This window comes from Esox lucius, chromosome 8, assembly GCF_011004845.1.
Source record: "Esox lucius isolate fEsoLuc1 chromosome 8, fEsoLuc1.pri, whole genome shotgun sequence".
NCBI lineage: Eukaryota > Metazoa > Chordata > Actinopteri > Esociformes > Esocidae > Esox > Esox lucius.
Window position 1 is genome coordinate 18,439,562 of NC_047576.1, and position 15,964 is coordinate 18,455,525.

General features: G+C 40.4%; 1 long non-coding RNA gene across 1 annotated transcript; it reads left to right on the forward strand.

Moving 5' to 3' along the window:
• Positions 1 to 608: 608 nt before the first annotated feature.
• Positions 609 to 15,669, forward strand: LOC105026380. The gene is made up of 4 exons (XR_829190.5): positions 609 to 682; positions 1,067 to 1,150; positions 13,673 to 13,742; positions 15,526 to 15,669. It is a non-coding gene; the product is annotated as an uncharacterized LOC105026380 (long non-coding RNA).
• Positions 15,670 to 15,964: the final 295 nt, after the last annotated feature.

Consider the following 15,964-nt stretch of genomic DNA (forward strand, 5'->3'; position numbering starts at 1 on the left):
TAGCTTTAACATTCATAAAGTTACTGTTAATGAGATACATTTTTAATATATGCCAATTATAATTGTTTATAGTGTATACAATTTAGACAGTTTAAAATTAGGATAGTTTAATTGGCCAAGGAGTTTGACCATTTAGGGACCAGTGTATTCCTAAAAGTTGTTTTTGTATTTGTATCTTAAAAAGTTGTAGGCAGCGTTATTGGCATAATAATAATTATTATTATTACAATTACTGAAAATGTATAACTTTGGTAATTTACAACAAGCCAGAATTCTTACTGATAAGATATCTTGGGGGTTTGTATTCATAGCCAAAAGCTAAGGACTGTATCCAGACACTCCACGTAAAGCATGCTTAGGAATTGTCACGTTGAAAGATAATGCAGGACACAGGCGCAGGGAAAATAGAGGACATTTAATAAAGAAACAAAAACATGACGAAATCGAAAACAAAGCGACAGAAACAAACAGAACAATGTAACATCTGGGTAAACCAAAACAAAGCCCAACAGCACACATTGGAGCTGCAGGAACTAAAATAGTGTCTGTGATCAGGGAAACAGGTGCGGGCAATAATCAACAAAACAGGTGTCCGTGATAAAGTGAGGGAGAGAGGGCATTGGAGTAACTGGCACAGCAAGGTTGCCGAGGCAGGACGTGACAGGAATTGTCTTTTGCACAGGTAAATAGGCAATATACCACAAACCCTTATTGTCTAACTATAGACCTCTTCTGACCATTTGATATTTATTCTCATTAGTTATAATAAATAAAATATGGATAGGCTTTTCAAATGTTGGACTGTTGCATGTGTTATTGATGAGATTTGTCGTTTGCTTGTTTTTTCTGGCCACGTTTAATGAATGTACCGATTTCCCTTTAAGTCAACTGTGCGATATGCAAGAGAAAAACTGAAAGGCCCATTTGGTGAAAGAAACAAAATGAAATGCTTGAAGGATTTTGAAGGCCAAAGTAGCCAATCAATATCTGTCAAATGGAATTTGATGTTTTTCCTGTAGTGTGCAGGCTGTTCTGGATGACTCATCTGTTCTGCTCCTTCTCTCAGTTATGGAGATGTTTCCTCCTCACCACATCAGTAATGGTATCCACAGTTGTCTACCCACGGAAGATCTGCTCTGGAATGTAAGAGGTAATTCTCTCAAAATCCTGGCTTGGACAATCCTTTCTGTTTGAATGTGTTAAGGAGAATCATATTGAGAATTTGTCAGCTCACCCTGGTCTCCTAAAACGCACTTTGCTCTGATAGTTTCATGTCATCTTTATTTTAGAATTGAAATATGCAATATACACATTATACATCAATACACACTTGAAATATACAACACGCAGCATGCAAAACACTATTCCCAAAAATCCAAACACAATCATAATAAACACTAAAAAAGCACATCTGTCTATTAGGGTACATGATCCACTGACATCACTCTGAAGTGCCCTAGAAGCACTGATCAATCCAGTGTTGTGGTGACCGTACCTCTCAGGAATTACGTTCAAATGGAATTATTTTGTAAACAACAATTATGTTCAGAATGGACAGAAAACGGTGCAATTACATTCAATATCAACATGTCTCCAGTGTTTTTAATGACTCGCTATTACGTTGCATTTTAATGATCCACTATTTTGTTGGTCCTTAATGTATCAAATCAAAATGGAAAAACTGAGGGTTAAGGTTAGGCATCACAGTACTGGTGTTAAGGTTAGGACTAAGGTTAAGGTTAGGCATCACAGTACTGGTGTTAAGGTTAGGACTAAGGTTAAGGTTAGGCATCACAGTACTGATTACTTAGGGTTAGGATGAAGGTTAAGGGTAAGGTTAGAAAAACAGAAAAACTCAACAAATAATGTTGCAAAAAATGTAAAGTGTGCAAAGATGTCATTAAGACAAAGGGTGACCACTTATATAAATGTATTCTGATTAGTTTAACAAATTTTGGGTTACTAAATGAATCCATGTGTTATTTCACAGCAAGATGATTTTGTGTATAAAGGACACCAAGGTGTACTAGTGGTTGAGGCAAGTGTCTGAAAGGTCCCAGGTTATAATCCCCCTCCTAATTCAAAGTTAAAGCTATGTAATTCTGTCCCTGAGCAAAATGTATAACCCTAATAGCTCCTCCTCCCCCTGTAATATTACCCAAGGTTGTTGCTGTAAATAAGAATTGGTTCTTAATCAAATTCCCTGATTAAAAAAACTATATACATTTTATTTAGTTTATAAAACCAGTTTGTGTTAACGATTGTGAAAAACTGTTAGATAAAATGTCTGCAATACCTACGGTAGCCCTCATAAAGTTATCTTTAGATGAAGTGCCTATTATTAGTAAATCGTCAATGTTTTGCATCATATCCTAGCCTGTTTACTGAGCTATTTTAGAGCGATGAATCAGTGCGGTGTATAAAAAGAATTTTCTAGTTTTCAGAGAGATGCCCACTGATACCTGAATGGCACTTCTGGCACCCAGATGTTCTCATTATTCATTTGGAGAACATTTCCATCAACAAGGATGGACAGAGCACATCTTTTCAACAAATGATCCATTGAGCAAAGCAAAATAAATGGTATAGCACACACAGGTAGTTATCACCACCCACCTGAGATAATGCAAGAGACTTAATTGGTCTGTGGAATGGCTTGGCTTATGGTATGTTACCATGTTGCTGACACAGGAAGTCAAAGAGAAGGAGAAATAGGGTGGAGAAATACAACAAACATACAACAAAAGCAGTTTTGAAAAGCTATTCAACCATAATTTAGAGGGGAACTCCTGAATAACCTCTATTCACACTAATAAACCAGACTAAACACACAAACATGCCAGACTAAACACACAAATAAACCAGACTATACACATAAATAAACCAGACAATACACTGATAAAACAGATTACATATCCTAATAAACCAGACTATACACACTGATAAACCAGACTATACACACTAATAAACCAGACCATACTCACTGATAAACCAAATTACACACCCTTATAAACCAGACTATACACACAGATAAACCAGACTATAGGCCTACACACTGATAAAGCAGACTATACACACTAATAAACCAGACTATACCCACTGATAAACCAGACTATACACACTAATAAACCAGACTATACACACTGATAAACCAGACTACATTCACTGATAAACCAGACTATATTCACTGATAAAAAATACTATATTCACTGATAAACCAGGCCATTGTATCCATTCAGGTAACGAGTGTCTTACAAACAAACAGTGGAGCAAATCCTATAGCATCTTCATACAGAAATAGCTTTTGATTTAAATAATGGAGCAAATACAAGAGCCTTTATGTAGTGTTCAATGCAGGAATACATTCATACGTTTTTTTACATTAGAGCCTGACTCTGATTATTGCCATATTAAAGTATATAACTAGACCTGTCTGTAAAATAAATAACTGCCTCTAAATAGGAAAGTATTTGAAGTAATTTACAGATATAAAGCAAATACAAATTAGGTAGTATATGTAAAATACATCAAATATAGCAATAGTTATATACAAACTTGATAAAAGTTTGAATACACACAGCATGACATAGTAAGGTATTCTTGGCAGAACAGATGAAGTTCAATAAATTATTAATATAGTTTGCTTGTTAGTCAAACAAATAGTTATCAGTTTGTAAGTGAATGACATTGTTTGCTGTTTCAAGCAATTAGGAATTATACACTATTTCTGTTCAAATTGGTGGACAAGCTATCTAGAAAGTTGAATAACTTTATTATCTAGCTCGTTTACACTGGCCTTATTAATGTCACCCACAGTTAGCATATCCCGTGCCAATCAAATTAATTGGCATCGATGAAATGGGAGCCACAGTCAGACAGGCAAGTTAATATTGTTGTATATGCATTGTGAACAGATTCGGTGCTAGCGAAATTTGACCGCCAGATGAAAATGTTTACAAGGTTTATGTGCTTTCCCTCATAGATTGTAGCTAATCACTGTAGCTAGTTGATGTGGTTGTGTAACAGTAACGTCGGTTGATGTGCACTGGTAGGGCTACGGGGGGGGGGGGGGGGGGCCTGAATGGTTTCACGATCAGGACTGGTATGTTCCCAAATGTAAGAGGACACCTGAGGTACTTACATATTTATAGTTAAACATTCAGAGGAATCTTGTTACTTTATAGTGATGGGTCATTGGCGAACGAGTCGGCTCTAAGAGCTGGCTCTTGTAGGTGAACATTGGGAGCCGACTCACATATCAGAAGAGCCGAATCTTTTTATAAAAACATAAACAAATATGATATGAATAATCAAAATATTTAAATGAATAGAATTAACTAATTCAAATAAATAAATAAAATAATATAGGCCTAAATGTTCAAGCGCACACATTCGTTTGGACTGTCTGCTCAGAATAACAGCCTCACCTGTCTTCTATGTGCCAGCTTATGCCAAAGTCTGTCTGTAGCAAAACAAGGCCAAATTGATATTGCATTGGCTAAAATGATTGCCAACGATTTCCAGCCATTTTCAATCATGGAGGACAAAGGTTTTAGAAATTAAACTGTATATGGAAATTACACTGTATTGTGTTGTTCAGTTTGTATTTGTTTTGAATTGTTACATTTATACATGACTACATTTATATGTATGTCACATTTATTGTTACATTCATACTTTGTTCATATACATAAAAAAGCTATACTTTAAATGTACATGTGTATAGCATGCTTTTTTTACATTTATTTCAATGTGTGGGATGCTGCAGTTTTGCTAATTGTAATTCATTTTTCAATTATGATGTTCAGATTGTATTTGTTTTAAATGGTTAGATTTATATGCACTTTGTTTATATACATTAAAATGTTATACTTTAAATGCTTTTTTGTTTAATAGCATTCCTTGTCATAACAAATTTTCATAACAAAGCTTTTTAAAATATATTGTGGTTCAGGTCGAGTATGACTTAATACATTTTTTTAATTAGAATAGTTTGAACACCAACCATAGTCAAACTATCGCAAACTGTTTGACTTGAAAAAATACAACATATTTTTTAAAGAGCTGTTTGGGAGTCAAAAGAGCCGGCTTCTTTTGGTGAGCTGAGCCGAAAAGCTGGCTTACTGAAAAGAGCCGGAATGCCCATCACCATTGCATTAACAAACAATGATTGCTAATTATCTACATTTTAGTTTTTGCTGCAGCAACTGACATAGGTGTTGTAGCAAATGGCACATTTGCATAAAGTCTTACTGTAGCTCTGATTGGTTATGGCAACAGGTCCTTGTGGGGTTCAAGACTGAAACATTTAATTTAATGCTATGGATTTCCCAGGAATGACAAATGTCAGTAAAAGGTTATTTGATAAGTATATTATTTAAAAGGATAGTTAAATATAAAAGTGTTAAATCGTGTCCTTTGCCTACTATAAGCCAACAAAATAAATTAAAAAATAATTACTTTAACTCATTTATCATTTACTCACCCTTAATATTTTTCAACACCTCACTTTTAATATTTTTTCAGGCCTAGAACACTTGAATAATTTATCTATTTCCTATCTTCCTCATGTGACATTTCCCATTTTCCTTGTGTCATATTATAATTAGACAGGTGTGTTTAAAACCATGCAGGGGATAGATGGGTTGTATAGATGGCTGAATACAAACTAAAACAATCAAAACAAGTTTTTATCTAGTCATATTCCAGTCTCCAGCTGTTGAACAATGTGCATTAGACGTGTCTTAGAAAGACACCTCATAAAGTTATCTACGTGTGTTCCAGTTTTGACACATAGCATACAAAGTACCAATTTATTTGATTAACTATTTTACATTTTTGTCCTCTATGAACTGCCACCTTAACATGGTGGAGGGATTTGAGTACCTGAGTGACCCTAGGAGCTATGTTGTCTGGGGCTATATGCCCCTGGTAGGGTCTCCTAAGGCAAACAGGTCCTGGGCGACACGTCAGACTAAGAGCAGTTCAAAAACCCTTTATGATGGAAAACATTTTGAGGACCGTGACGTCGCCCGGTATGGCGCAGCCGGGGCCCCACCCTGGAGCCAGGCCCGGGGTTGGGGCTCGTATGCGAGCGCCTGGTGGCCGGGCCTTTCCCCACGGGGTCCGGCCGGGCTCAGCCTGCAGGAGGGACCATAAGGGGTCGGTGCGTAGAGGATCGGGCGGCAGTCGAAGGCGGGGGCCTTGACAACCCGATCCCTGGACACGGAAACAAGTTCTAGGGACGTGGAACGTCACCTCGCTGGCGGGGAAGGAGCCTGAGATTGTGCGTGAGGTTGAGAGGTTCCGACTAGAGATAGTCGGGATCACCTCTACGCACGGCTTGGGCTCTGGAACCACACTCCTTGAGAGAGGATGGACTCTTCACCACTCTGGAGTTGCCCATGGTGAGAGGCAGCGGGCTGGTGTGGGTTTGCTTATAGCCCTCTAGCTCTGCCGCCATGTGTTGGAGTTTACCCCGGTAAACGAGAGGGTCGTTTCCCTGCGCCTACAGGTCGGGGGTAGGTCTCTCACTGTTGTTTGTGCCTACGGGCCGAACGGCAGTGCAGAGTACCCAACCTTCTTGGAGTCTCTGGGGGGGGTGATGGAAAGTGCTCCAACTGGGGTCTCCAGCGTTCTACTGGGGGACTTCAACACCCACGTGGGCAACAACAGTGACACCTGGAGGGCCGTGATTGGGAGGAACGGCCCCCCCTGATCTGAACCCGAGCGGTGTTCAGTTATTGGACTTCTGTGCCAGTCACAGTAAGTCCATAACAAACACCATGTTCAAGCATAAGGGTGTCCATCAGTACACGTGGCACCAGGACACCCTAGGCCGTAGGTCGATGATCGACATTGTTGTCGTTTCATCTGACCTGCGGCCGTATGTCTTGGACACTCGGGTAAAGAGAGGGGCGGAGATGTCAACTGATCACCACCTGGTGGTGAGTTGGTATCCGATGGCGGGGGAGGAAGCTGGACAGACTCGGCAGACCCAAGCATACTGTAAGGGTCTGCTGGGAACATCTGGCCGAGTCTTCTGTCAGAGAAATCTTTAACTCCCACCTCCGGCAGAGCTTCGACTGGATCCCGAGGGAGGATGGAGATATTGAGTCCGAGTGGAACATGTTCTCCACCTCCATTGTTGAAGCGGCCGCTCGGAGCTGTGGCCGTAAGGTCTCCGGTGCCTGTCGAGGCGGCAATCCCCGAACCTGGTGGTGGACACCGGAAGTAAGGGATGCCGTCAAGCTGAGGAAGAAGTCCTATCAGGCCTGGTTGGCTTGTGGGACTCCTGAGGCAGCTGACGGGTACCGGCAGGCCAAGCGGACTGCAGCCCGGGTGGTTGTGGAGGCAAAAACTCGGGCCTGGGAAGAATTTGGTGGGGCCATGGAGAAGGACTATCGGCTGGCCTCGAAGAGATTCTGGCAAACCATCCGGCGCCTCAGGTGAGGGAATCAGTGCCCTACCAACGCTGTTTACATTGAGGAAGCAGAGGATGAGGGCTCAGAGGTGGACTCGTCCATCACCCAGGATGAAGTCACTGAGGTAGTCAAGAAACTCCTCGGTGGCAAGGCACCGGGGGTGGATGAGATCCGCCCTGAGTACCTCAAGTCTCTGGATGTTGTGGGGCTGTCTTGGTTGACACGCCTCTGCAGCATCGCGTGGCGGTCGGGGACAGTGCCTCTGGGATGGCAGACCGGGGTGGTGGTCCCTCTTTTTAAGAAGGGGGACCGGAGGGTGTGTTCCAACTACAGGGGGATCACACTTCTCAGCCTCCCCAGGAAAGTCTATGCCAGCGTACTGGAGAGGAGAATACGGCCGATAGTAGAACCTCAGATTCAGGAGGAACAGTGTGGTTTTCGTCCGGGCCGTGGAACACTGGACCAGCTCTATACCCTCTACAGGGTGCTGGAGGGTTCATGGGAGTTTGCCCAACCAATCCACATGTGTTTTGTGGATTTGGAGAAGGCATTTGACTGTGTCCCTCGCGGCATCCTGTGGAGGGTGCTTCCGGAGTATGGGGTCCTGGGTCCTTTGCTAAGGGCTGTCAGGTCCCTGTACGACCGAAGCAGGAGCTTGGTTCGCATTGCTGGCAGTAAGTCAGACTTTTTCCCAGTGCATGTTGGACTCCGGCAGGGCTGCCCTTTGTCACCGGTTCTGTTCGTAATTTTTATGGACAGAATTTCTAGGCGCAGCCAGGGGCAGGAGGGTGTCAGGTTTGGGGACCACACGATTCCGTCTCTGCTCTTTGCGGATGATGTTGTTCTGTTTGTCCCTTCAAACCAGGACCTACAGCATGCACTGGGACGGTTTGCAGCCGAGTGTGAAGCGGTGGGGATGAAAATCAGTACCTCCAAATCTGAGGCCATGGTCCTCAGTCGGAAAAGGGTGGCCTGGGAACACCTCGGTGTCCCCCCGGAAGAGCTAGAGGAAGTGTCTAGGGAGAGGGAAGTCTGGGCATCTCTGCTTAGACTGCTGCCCCCGCGACCCGGCCCCGGATGGATGGATGGATGGATTTTACATTTTGCTTAACAGCTGTACACAATAATGTATGGAGGACCAAAGGGCTCAAAATGCAATAATTAAATATATAAATAATTAAATAAATATATTTTAAGTGTCACATTTAATAGGAAATCTTGCTATAAAGCCTCTTTAAAATAGTGGTATGATATTTCATAGTAACACATTGTATTTCCTAAAATGTTTATTTTCATCATCACATGTATTTTATAAAATCAAGGCCTTTTTCATAATATCATGACTTAGCCACTGATAGGCTCAAGGCACCTGCACAAGGGCCGCGGTGGCGGTGAAGTGGGTGGATGTCCACAGTTCCGGCACAACTTTATGAGGGGTGGAGTCTGCCATAATGATCTAGATAAGCGACCTATCGTCAACTTGCTCTCATTTAATGTCGCCGTAAACTAATCTCTTTGGCTTAATGTTGCCGTGAGTGAATCTCTTATGCTTTACGTCGCAGTGAGTGAATCTCTTTGGCTTAACGTCACCGTGAGTGAATTTCTTTGGCTTAAGTAGATTACAACTTTTGGTTGTTCATTGCATATTTGTTATCTACACAAATTGAAGGTTGGGCTACATCAACATTCATATTCTGTAATTCCTCTAAGAATAACGTACCGTTTTCTATAGCTCCTATATGGAGCACTGTAAATTTGAACTTTTGAAAGTTCATTGTACAGTTTCTCACAAAAGTGAATACAGCCCTCACATTTTTGTAAATATTTGATTATATCTGTTCATGTGACAACACTGAAGAAATGCCCAATTTGGACATTTTCACTAAGGGTGCAGTCACTTCTGTTGCCAGCGGTTTAGACAGTAATGGCTGTGTTGTTTTGAGGGGACGGCAAATATACACTGTTATACAAGCTGTACACTCGCCTATTTACATTGTAGCAACGTGTCATTTCTTCAGTGTTGTCAAATATAAAGATATACTCAAATATTTACAAAAATGTGAGGGGTGTACTCGCTTTTGTGAGATACTGTATATTGGAAGATCAAGACTGTAAATCCAGGTATTGAAACTCCAACTTATGGCACATCCACCACAGCCCAGACATCCCTGTGGACCACAATCAGCCATTATTGGGCAGGTGTAATTTACATGCCCTTTCTATGCATTGTATACAGGTGCATCTCATAAAAAATAGAATATTGGTTCTTCCTACCACCATTCTACTAGAATAACTACCAGTTGGAGGAGAGTGTTCATGAGATAACAATTTCTGTCACAAATATCTCTTGGAGCCTAGACACTTTTCATAGTCAGTAAGGGGAGAGTTTGCATGGCCATGAAGGCCTGGGGGCACCAGCCGACCCATGTTTGACAGTATATCACTGGATAATCCCCCTCCCCATGTGTGGAAACAACCTACAGTTCCTGTTTGTTCTTGGGGCCTTTTGCCTTCAGGTTTGTCTCCAGCAAAAAAAAAGTCCATGCAGGTCAGGTGATTGATGGGTGCTTTTTTCAACAGTCAGATCATTGGCAGCCATACATGCCTGTGCCACAACACTTCCTCCACCACGCTTCACAGAAGAGGTGCCATAACACTTCCTCCACCATGCTTCACAGAAGAGGTGGTATGCTTTGGATCATAAGCAGTTGCTCACCTTCTCATTACTGCTCCCTTCCCATCTTTCTTTTAAATCACTGAGGGTTTATTGATCTGGCGAAGAAGGGGTTTTTATTGACCTGGGAAATAATTATTCTGTCATCCACCACAGATAACTTTGGTAGTCTGTACGATTGTGCTCAACTCGAAAATCTGTTTAGGAGATACAATGAATCCTTGCACATTTTCAAAACAGCATTCCAAAATGCACCATTGATCAAATATGAACAAAATGCTTTCTGAACATTGCGCTCAAATTAGTTTGTAAGTAATAATACATTCAACGAATCATTGCACTCCAATACAATTTTCAGATGAGAAGTTACATTGAAAAACATAGAAATGTGTATAGAAAATAGGTCATTTAAAAACATGCAAAATGGTAAAAAACACAAAATCAACTCCCAAGGGTTAAAAACTGTATGAACTAACGAAATTCATGTTAATGTATGATCTGTTCATATCTGTACATATCTGAACAAAAAACTACTTTTCTGGGTGCATACATACTTATATACAAATGCACCTTTAGCAGCATATATTCTGAATAACCATGAGTGGAAATATATCTTCAATAAACAATGCAGGTTCGACAATAACAACTGTGTATTTTGATCCATAGTAATACCACGTAATTTATGTTTGTTAATATGTTTTACACTGAACAAAATTATAAACGCAACACTTTTGTTTTTGCCCCCATTTATCATGAGCTGAACTAAAATATCTAAGACTTTCTCTATGTACACAAAAGGCCTATTTCTATCAAATACTGTTCACAAATCTGTCTAATTCTGTTTTAGTGAGCACTTCTCCTTTGCCAAGATAATCCATCCACCTCACAGGTGTGACATATCAAGATGCTGATTAGACAGCATGATTATTGCACAGGTGTCCCTTAGGCTGGCCACAATAAAAGGCCACTCTAAATGTGCCATCCCATCACACATCACAATGCCACAGATGTCGCAAGTTTTGAGGGTGTGTGCAATTGGCATGCTGACTGCAGGAATTTCCACCAGAGCGATTTCCCGTGAATTGAATGTTCATTTCTATTAGGATTCCTTATGTTGTAATATCATGTTGTTATCTGTGTGACAATTATTTTCACTGACAATACTATTTTACAAATGTGTTGTTAAGCCCATGGCTGTTTATCAATTCCAAGTACGCTAAGAACGTACTTGCATCCTTGAGAAGAACTTTCTTGCCAAGCGTACTTGCGAGAACAGTCTTGCAAGTTTGCGAGGACAGAGAACGCGCCTATCTGGATTGAGATGCATGTGTACTTGGCTATTGCGCAATAGGCTCTGTGCACCACCGTAGTGATGAACTTCCGCTTTTGTCTAGAAGTCGGCATTGCAGTTTCCGGTTTACTTACTAATAGTCATCCGCTTTAGTGAACACCTAAACTCACAACAAGATGAGTGATGCTTTTGTATGGAAAAAAAAGAAATATAATATACGTCACTTAACACAGGTTTAAGTGTAATTATTACCATATAGGACCAGATGTTTACTTCCTATGCCAGTTGTTATTTTTCAGTTTCGTTGTGAAATGAGGTTACAGTAGTAAAATAAAAGAGGAGACCTGCTTTGGGGCTTTTTTGCGGCTATGGAATTTTAAGCTTCATTCAGGTTAGAAGAGGCTGAACGAAGGTTCGTTTCAATTCACTTGCTATGGGGATGCGCTAGCGTTCCAGCTCAGCCAGCATTCTTTTGCCGTTTTTGAGGCTAGGGTGAATTTTTATGCATTCTATTGTCCTGCCTAATACTACACTAAAAAGGAACACGTCGCTAACTAGCTTAGCCGATAGCAGGCCGGCACACCACAGTAAACTACTTACCCTCATAGTTGTGCAGATAACTCGATACGTAGAGTTTGAATCCCTTGTTCCGCTTGCTTGTTGGAGCAGGGGACCAGACATCAACAATTCGATGGACATCACTAATGCTTATTTTAGGCTGGTCTTGGAGACATCTACTAAAAACTGAAATTTTGGGGCGATGCAGGTGATCGCCTTAAGTAAACCGGAAACTGATATGCCAACATCTGGCTAAAGCGGAAGTTTGTCCATACGCTTGTGCACAGAGCCTATACCCCTCCACTCCATGAGGGCTGTAACCTCCTTGTAGTCCCTGAATAAAATATGAATGTGAATATGAACGGAAGAAGGTTGAATGGAGACTATAGCCATAATCATATGATATATGACATTTGTATATTACTTTTTTTTTAAGTGAAAATCAACTGCAATTCTAAAAAAGCTGTCCCTCTCTACCGGTACTGTAATTACTTAACTTAGCCTCTCTACTGCACTGAATAACGTTAGCTAGCTGATCGAAAAGTCAGAGTAAATTTATAAATTATCCGTTTCTTAAATAACATAAGCAAATATTCAGTGACTACAATGCCCATTTCTCATCTAATTTCTTGTCATATATTTACAGGTACCGTTTACCTGAAATAAGAAAAGTTAAAACTTATTACAGCTGTGGAGTTTTTCCTGCTCTCCTGACATCTTGCAATGACTTCTGGGATATCACCCAACCCATGCATCCTCGATAAAAGAGGCAGATCAAGTACACACTTGCATTCTTTGGATTGTAACCGTACTTAGGCCATGAAAGATGACGTCAAACGAGTTTATAAGTACATAACTGCGTATTGATAAACGGCCCATGACTGAAATGTTAAATCTTTATTTTGCTACATACATGTTTTACTCTTGGCGACACTCACGGCGACGTTCCGATGTTGCACATTGTTTATCTATGGAAGGCCAAGTGAGTCAAAAACATGACACATTACGGCGTCCCACGTCGTCCAATGACACGCAAAATACGCCGTTCCCCCAGTCAACCGCCATCCAAAACGGCGCTTTCACTGTTGTAAAACGGCCTTTGTGACGCTCTTGTTGATGCCGTTATTAAAGCTTGTTTGGTTCAAATTCCTTATTTGGATTTTGCATGCAATGACTGCAGAACAGTAGCCTATAAAATGTCAGTGTCATCATGCAACTAGGACTAAATTATTAATGTTATGCAAAAGCCGCAAAGTTAATATTTATCAAAGTAGATAGGCTCATCAAGTTGCATTTTTGTAACCATGTTAGGTGCCAATTATATTTTGTGGTGAAGTATATCTGAATGCATATTTTTATATATACACATCTTCTAAGCAAAGATGCTCCAACAGTCTAGGCCACTTCCCTCCAGTGCACATGAACTTTGAACCTGTCCCATTACTCTTTGAGCAAAAAATTACTTTGACCAATTTTCTGTTTAATAAAGCATAATGATGGGGTCATGACAGTATGACAGTCATGACAGTAGTAGTTCAGGATGTGTAATTAAAAAACAAAAACATCTTTCAAGAAGATTTTCTATTTCTGAAGTACATTGATTATTAAACCAAGATACTGTATTAAAATGAGATTAACCCCAGCCCTGGTGGGTATATATTTTCTGAGAACAGAGAAGATGTTAAATAGGATAATGTGACTGACACCAGGAACTCCTTTTTACAGCACTGTGACCCCTGTGGATACTCTACAGAAAAAGAGAGCGATGGAGTAATAGGGAAAATAAAGAGACAAGGTAATGTCTTCCGAAGACCAAGATAATGACACCATTACAGGTATTGCAAATAAGTTAGTGAGCAGATCATGAATTTCTAAAAAGCATTATATGCGGTACAAGTTGCACAGAGGGATATTGTAACATGCATTTTAATACATTTTATACGTCTATACTCAATTCATATGCCTCATTGATGTAATTCTTACAACCTGCAATGCTAGCTAGTAAACCAGCTTGCTACAATTAGGTAGCCACCAGTCAGTTAACGTATATAACGTATAATACTGACACAAGAAGCACCAACTGTCTCGGCCACCTGTCCCCATGCTTGTTTGCGTCCCTGTATGAAAATAGCGTGCAATCGTATAGCCCCATCACTGCTACTAAAACCTGTTAAATCTTTTCATCCATCTTTTAAAAAGGACCGCAAAATATGTTCTGTTTAAGTTCCTTTAACCCTACGCAGAGCATTTCACAACCACCTACGCAAAATGCCGTGATTGGTCAGTCCCCTGAGATAGGCGCGGGTGATTTGAATAAAGTTGGAAAATCTTAACTCTTTCTTCGCCTCTGACGGATCCCATGCATCGTCCCACAAGCCCCTCGCTCGCCACGCTTCCTTTCATGGAAATTAATTGAGCCATATAGTGTGAATGCACCGTAACGCCTACGCCTGTTATATAAGCGCCTACGCCTGTTATATAAGCGCCTACACCTGTTATATAAGCGCCTACACCTGTAGCCAACGCCTGCTAAAGTAACGCCTACACCTGTTAGATTAACGCCTGTGCCTAAAGTAATGCCTACACCTGTTACCAATGCCTGCTAGATAAACGCTAGATAAACACCTGTTACCAACAGGTGCTAGATACACGTTTGTCTGATTTAATATGCAACATTTACCACCGTAGCAAGCTCCAACTTTTATTATGTAAATATAGTACTCACTCTTTACTATTCATGAGTCTGAAGAAAGCTAGCTATTTTTTCTAGTCTCCTTCTGAGTGAAAAAAGACGATTCAACTCGGTAACAGTAGCTAGCGTATATTAACCAGATTTCACCATGTTTATTAGGTGGCCTACTTTTTAAAACATAAATTAAATAAACTGAAAGGAAATGTGAGCAATAACATATAATTGACCTTAAATACAGTTTTCGTTTGCCTACTGTCCCAAAAACATGATAAAAGTGACAAAATTAGATGCGTCCTCAGACAGCTGTCATTCATTCACTGGCAACACCTACACCACTTGGTCCACTGCACAGATGATGCATGCATCAACCAAGTTTGCCATGCCACCAGATATCAACTGTTACATTGTTATAACACCTTTCAAGACTGTAAAATCTGTCATGTCAGCAATGTTAGAATGCCCAGAGATTGAACAAGGCCTAAAGTATGTTTTATCTTTCACTTTACATCCCATTTATTGGGGATGTTAGTTGGGGTGGGTCTTTGATGTTATGGGTTTTAATGGTCACATTTAGAATAGAATAGAACTTAATTGATCCCCGAGGGGACCTTTCATAGTAGCAGCAGCAGAGCACAATTTACATTTAGATTTTGGACATTTAGCAGATGCTCCTATCCAGAGTGACTTACAAAAGGTGCATACATTTAAGAGAAGCTAGGTGAAACAACAACAAATCAGTAGTAAGAGCATTCAATATTTGGACAATCCATGGGCAAAAGTAGTGCTGGAATAAAGATCATATAAATAGGCATAACACAGCTTTTTAACACAACAGAGATCGTGTACTCATTGAAGAGGAATGTTTTCAAATGTTTCCTGAAAATAGGTAGGGACTCTGCCATACTAGCCTCCAGTGGATGCTGGTTCCAAAATTGAGGAATCAGGACAGAGAAGAGTCTTGACTGCGTGGATCGGGAGGTGGCTTCCCAAAGGCATGGGACGACCAGGAGGCAAGACAAGGATGAACAAAGAGCTGTGTAGGGATGTAGGGTTTGAACATTGCAACATTTATATATAATATCAGGACACCAAGTGTATTTGTATGAAATCATATAACTTAATAATGATAATAACCTTTATCTATAAAGCACCATTCATACAGGGAATGCAGCTCAAATTGTTTTACATTAATAAAAGTCAAGTACAGTGAAAGACATATTAAACAATAAAATCAGACATTTGCATCAATAAAAATAAAATGACCAAAATTATGTTGTTTCAGAATGTCTTAATCTTTCCTGTGGGGTAACCTAAAAGGTTTAACT